This window comes from Rattus norvegicus, chromosome 3 (genome assembly GCF_036323735.1).
Source record: "Rattus norvegicus strain BN/NHsdMcwi chromosome 3, GRCr8, whole genome shotgun sequence".
NCBI lineage: Eukaryota > Metazoa > Chordata > Mammalia > Rodentia > Muridae > Rattus > Rattus norvegicus.
The window spans coordinates 92,024,277-92,030,303 of record NC_086021.1 but is presented as its reverse complement, the minus strand read 5'-3'; positions in this window follow the sequence as shown (position 1 = coordinate 92,030,303).

The window sequence follows — 6,027 nt, the reverse complement described above, 5'->3', positions numbered from 1 at the left end:
AATAAAAGATACCTTAGAAGATATTGAAACAAAGGGTAAGGAAAATTCAAATATGAAAAAATTCCTAAGTAAAAACATTCAGGAAACATTGAAAAGACCAAATTGAAGTATAATAAGAATAGAAGAGAGTAATGATTCACAACTCAATCTTCAATAAAATCATAGGAGAAAACTTCCACAACCTAAAGAAAGAGATGTCCATAAAGATACAAGAAGCTGAAAAAGCCCCATATAGATTGGACCTGAAAAGAAAATCCTCTCATCACATAGTGAACAAAACACTAAATGTACAGAACAAAGAAAACAATTTAAAGCTTTAAAAGAAAAAAAAAGTACCATATAAAGGTAGACCTATCATAAATACAACAGACTTCTCAAAAGAGACTGTAAAAGCCAGAGGATCCTGGACTGATGTAATGCAGACCCTAAGAGAACACAAATGTGACCCCAGCATACTACCTAACAGATCGAGAAACCAATATATTCTATTACAAAACAAATTTCAACAATATCTATCTACCAATCCAGCCCTAAATAGGATCCTAAAAGTAAAACACCCACAGTAGGAGGATACCTTCCTTCATACTCACATAATGCCAACTACAACTACAAACATAGAAAAGAACACTTATCTTTTTTTAATATCCCTCGATATCAACAGACTCAATTCCCCCAAGAAGACATAGGCTAACAGACTGGATACACAAGCAGGATACAGCATTTTGCTGCATACAAGAAACATGCCTCAATAAAATAACAGATACTATCTCTGAGTAAATGCTGGAAATAATCTTCTGAACAAATAGTCCTAAGAAACATGTGGGAGTTGACATCATATTATCCAATAAATTAGACACTCAACCAAAATTTATGAAGCAAAATGAGGACGAATACTTTATATCCATCAAAGAAAAACTCCACAGAAGACTGTTCCAATTCTGAACATATATGGCCCAAATGCAAGGGCATTCACATTCATAAAAGAAACTTTACTAAAAGTCAAAACACACATTGAGCCACACAGACTAGTAGTGGGAGACTTCAAAACCCCACTCTCACTAACGGAGAGGACATTGAAACAGAAACTAAAGAGAGACACAATAAAACAAATAGGGATTATGATTGTAATGGATTTAACAGATATATACAGAACATTTCAACCTAAAACAAAAGAATACACCTTCTTTTCAACACCTCATGGAACCTTCTCAAAAAACTGACCATAGAATCAGTCACAAAACAAGCCTCAACAGATATAAGAAGAAAATTACCCCAGGCATCCTATCAGATCACTATGGACTCAGGTTAGAAGTTAATAACAAAAAAAAAAAAAGAAAAGAAAAGAAAAAAGAAAAAAAAGAAAAAAAGAAAAAAGAAAGAAAGAAAAGAAAAGGAAAAAAACCAACAGGAAAACCACATACAAATGGAAAGTGAACAAATCTCTGCTCAATGATAACACAGTCAGGGAAGAAAAGATATAGACTTCTTGGAATTCCAAAAACTAACACAGCATAACCAAACTTATGTCACACAATGAAAGCAAGAGAGTGGTTCTAAAGGGAAAATTCATAATATTAAGTGTCCTCTTAAAGAAATTGGAGAAATCTTACAGCAGCAAATTAACAGCACACCACAAAGAAAAAACAAACAAACAAACAAAAAAAGCAAACACACCCAAGGGGAGTAAAGGGTAGTAAAAGGCAGAAAATAGTAAAACTCAGGGCTGAAATGGACCAAACAGAAAGAAAGAGAAGAATGCAAAGAACCAACAAAACCGAAAGCTGCTTCTTTGAGAAAATCAAAAAGATGGATAAACCCAAAGCCAAGCTAACTAAAGGCACAGAGACAGGATCCAAATTAACAAAATCAGAAATGAAGAGGGAGACATGACAAAAGAAAAAGAGAAAATTAAAAAAAAATCATCAGACCCTAATTCAAAAGCCTATACTCAACAAACCTGGAAAATCTAGGTGAAACGGATGATTTTCTAGACAGAGGCAATGTAACAAATTTAAATCAAGAGCAGTTAAACCATCTAAACAGGCACATTTCCCATAAAAAGTAGAAGACCTTAAAAACCTTCAAATAAAAGCTGAGGGCCAGATGGCTTTTGTGCGGAATTCTATCAAACCTTCAAAGAAGATATAATACCAACACTACTCAAAATATTCCATAAAATAGAAAGAAAAGAAACATGACCCAATTCATTCTATTCAGTCACAATTACTCTGATACCTAAGCCACACAAAGATTCAACAAAGAAAGAGAGCTTTGGGCCAATTTCATTTATAAATATTGATGCAAAAATTCATTAACGAAATCCACTATTAAGCAAACACAAAGGAAAAAAATCACACACACACACACACAGGATCATATCATTAGATGTTGAAAATGCAACAATGATAAAAATGGCAAGGTCTTGATACAGAGAGAGACAGGTTGATCAATGAAATAGAATTGAAGATGCAGAAATAAACCACACACTTATCGACAATGGATCTTTGGCAAAGATACCAAAAATATATAATGGAAAAAACAAAACATTTTCAGTTAATGATGCTTATCTAACTGGCAGCCTGAATGTAGAAAAACAAAAATATATCCATATTTGACACCCTGTACAGAGTCAAGTCTAAGTGGATCAAGGACTTCCACTTAAAACGAGGTACACTAAATCTAATAGAAGAGAAAGTGGGAATGGCATGGGGAGAGAAAAATGTTCTAAACAAAACTGCTCAGGCTCTAACACTATGAACTGATAAATGGGACTTCCCAAAACTGCCAAGTTTCTGGAAGGCAAAGGACATAGTCAATAAGAAAAATCAGCAACCTACACATTGAGAAAAAAATCTTTCCTATCCTCACATCTGATAGAGTGCTAATATCCAAAATATATAAAGAACTCAAGAAGCAAATCTCCTGAAAAGCCAAACAACCCAATCAAAAAAAAAATCAAGTATAAAACTAAATAGAGAATTCACAACAAAGGAATCTCAAATGGCCAAGAAGCACTTAAAGAAATGTTCAAAATCCTTACTGATCTGGGAAATGCAAATCCAAATGACCCTGCAATTCTTATATCAATCAGAATGACTAATATGAAAAACTCCAGTGAGTGCACATGTTGGCAATGAATACAGAGACAGAGGAGCATTCCTCCATTGCTGGTCAGATTGCAAACAGGTACAACTACTCTGGAAATCAACCTGGCATTTCCTCACAAAACTGGAGATAGATCTACCTGAGTACCCATCTACACCACTCTGGTATACAACCAAAAGATGCCCCACTATACCATAGGGTCACATGCTCCACTATGTTCATAGCAGCCTTATTTATGATAGCCAGAAGCTGGAAACAAGCAGATGTTCCACAAGGAAACAATGGATACAGAAAATGTGGTTCATTTACACAATGGAATACAATTCAGCTATTAAGAATGAGGACATGATAAGATTTTCAGGCAAATGGGTGTAACTAAAATATATTCTGGTTGAGGTAATTCAGCCTCAAAAGGCCATGCATGGTATGTTGTAGGGAGCTGAGACGTGCCGCGCCTCAAAGATGGTGCTGGTTTCTGCCTTCCACCCTCCTGACAGTGAGCGCTCCTTGTAGTAAACAAGTCCTTATTTGGCTATGCCTGCCTGGCCTGCTAGCTTCCACATAGTGACAGCCTAACCCACATGGCTTCCTAGGATTGGCAAGTGCTAGCTATTTAAGTGTGGTATGGGGGCTCCCCAGGGTCAGAAGATTGTATCAAGGTTCCTGAGTAAACTGCTTGAAGAAGATCTTCGCTGGTCATGTCTTCCTTGCTGGTCGAGGTTGGGCGTGACAGTATGTACTCAATAATATGTGGATATTAGCCCAAAATATTTTCCTGAATGCAATTGCAACAACTCGAGACAGTTAACAAGCCGAAACGACCAAGTGAGGATATTTCAATCCCACTTGGGAGGGAAAAGAAAGAAATCACATTGGTGTGTGTGTATGTGTGTGTGTGTGTGTGTGTGTGTGTGTGAGTGTGTGTGTGTGTGTGTGTGTGTATGTGTGTGTGTGAGAGAGAGAGAGAGAGAAAGAGAGAGACAGAGACAGAGAGAGAGACAGAGAGAGAGACAGAGACAGAGATAGAGACAGAGAGACAGAGAGACAGAAAGAGAGAGAATTGAGTGACTAGGGTGGAAGAGGGGGGAGAAAAGGGAACACAATTAGGTTTGGGGGAAAGACAGGAGTGAAGCCCTGAAGGCCAGGCTAATGAATGGGAATAAACAACCCTGGGTGGTGGGAGGTTGGGGGACCCTCTAGAATATACCAGAGACCTGGAGGTGAGAAACTCTCAGGTCTCCAAAGGAGGAACCTTAGATGAAATGCCCAACAGTTAGTAGAGGAAACTTATGGAGTCCAATTTCAGTAGAAAGACAGGACATCAAGTGGAAGATGGGGTTGCCATCCCACAGACAAAAACTCTGACCTAGAATTGTCCCTATCTAAAAGAACTGCAGGAAAAAAAAATGAAGAAGAGACTAGGGAAAGGAATTTCATTGACTGGTCCAAATTGGGATCCAGCTCAAGGGCAGGCTCCAAATCCTGCCACATTACTGATGCTATGGTATGCTTGTGGACAAGTGCCTAGTATGACTGGCCTCCAAGAGGCCAACAAGCAGCTGAGTTTGACAGAAGCAGATACTAACACCCATCAATGGACTGAAGATGGGGACACCTGTGGTTGAATTAGGAAAAGGCTAGATGAAGATGAAGAGAAGGGAGACTTCATAGGAAGACCAGCAGTCACAACTAACCTAAACCCCTGAGGTCTCTCAGACACTGAACCACCAACCAGGCAACTTACATAAACTAGTATTAGGCCCCCTACACTTATACAACAAAGGACTGCCTGGTGTATCCTCAGTGATAGAACATGAACTTAAGCTTTGAGGGACTTGAGGCCGCAGGAAGTAGGGGAAAGAGGGTTGGCCTGGTGGGATGGGGTAGGGAGAAGTGTCTTGAAGTGGAAAAAGTAGATGAAAAGGAGGAATGGGATGAGCAACTGGCAGAGGATAGACCAAGCTGGGGAATAATTAGTGGACTGTAAAAACGGATTAAAGATAACTTAAGAAGAAAAAACACTACTGAATTCAATTTCTGTTGGCCTTCTACAGCTAGAAATGGGGCCCACACTTAACTCTGGCTTACATACCCATTGAGATTCCACTAGAGATATGCATTTTTCCTTTGGAAGCAGTTATCAGTTGAAGATAGCTTCTTGATTAGAGATGGGAGCTTGTGTCCACTTTCCTTCTCAACATGGTAAATCTGGGTTAGATCTATTCAGGCCTGTGTATGCTGTCATATTCTCTGAGTTTATATGTGGACTAATCCCATTGAGTCTAGAAGGTCTACTTCCTTGTTGATTCCCATCTCCACTAGTTCTTAAAATCTTTATGTTTTTCATTCCCGCAGTTCCCTGAATTGGAGGAAGTCTAATATGAACACAGATGATCATGTGTCTTTGTGGTAAGGTAGAACATCTTTTATGTATATAACCAGATGAAGTATACCTGGTTCTTCACATTGAATTATTTCCACTTGTCTGAGGAACTGCCAGATTAATTTTCAGAGTGGTTGGAGCAGTTAGCAATCCCACCATTAAGGGAGGAGTTTTCAGATACTTACTTTTAACAAAAGTTAGCATGTTTGTGTATGTTTTTGATGCTACATGAAGCAAAGGTGCATATATATATGTATATATATATATATATATATATATATATATATATATATTCCAAGCAGAGTAAACATCAATTGGCAAAATGCCATCATAAGATTGTGCACTAGGCAAGCATGTGGAGATTTCTCTTAGTGATTGATCTGGGAGGGACCAGTCCATTGTGAGTGTTATTACAGCTTGTCTGATAGTCCCAAGAGGAGCAAGTCAGTAGGGTATATATCTCCATGGCCTTTGCATATATCAGCTTGTGGCTCCAGATTCTTCACCTAACTTCCTTCCATGGTAGACTTTCAATGAAG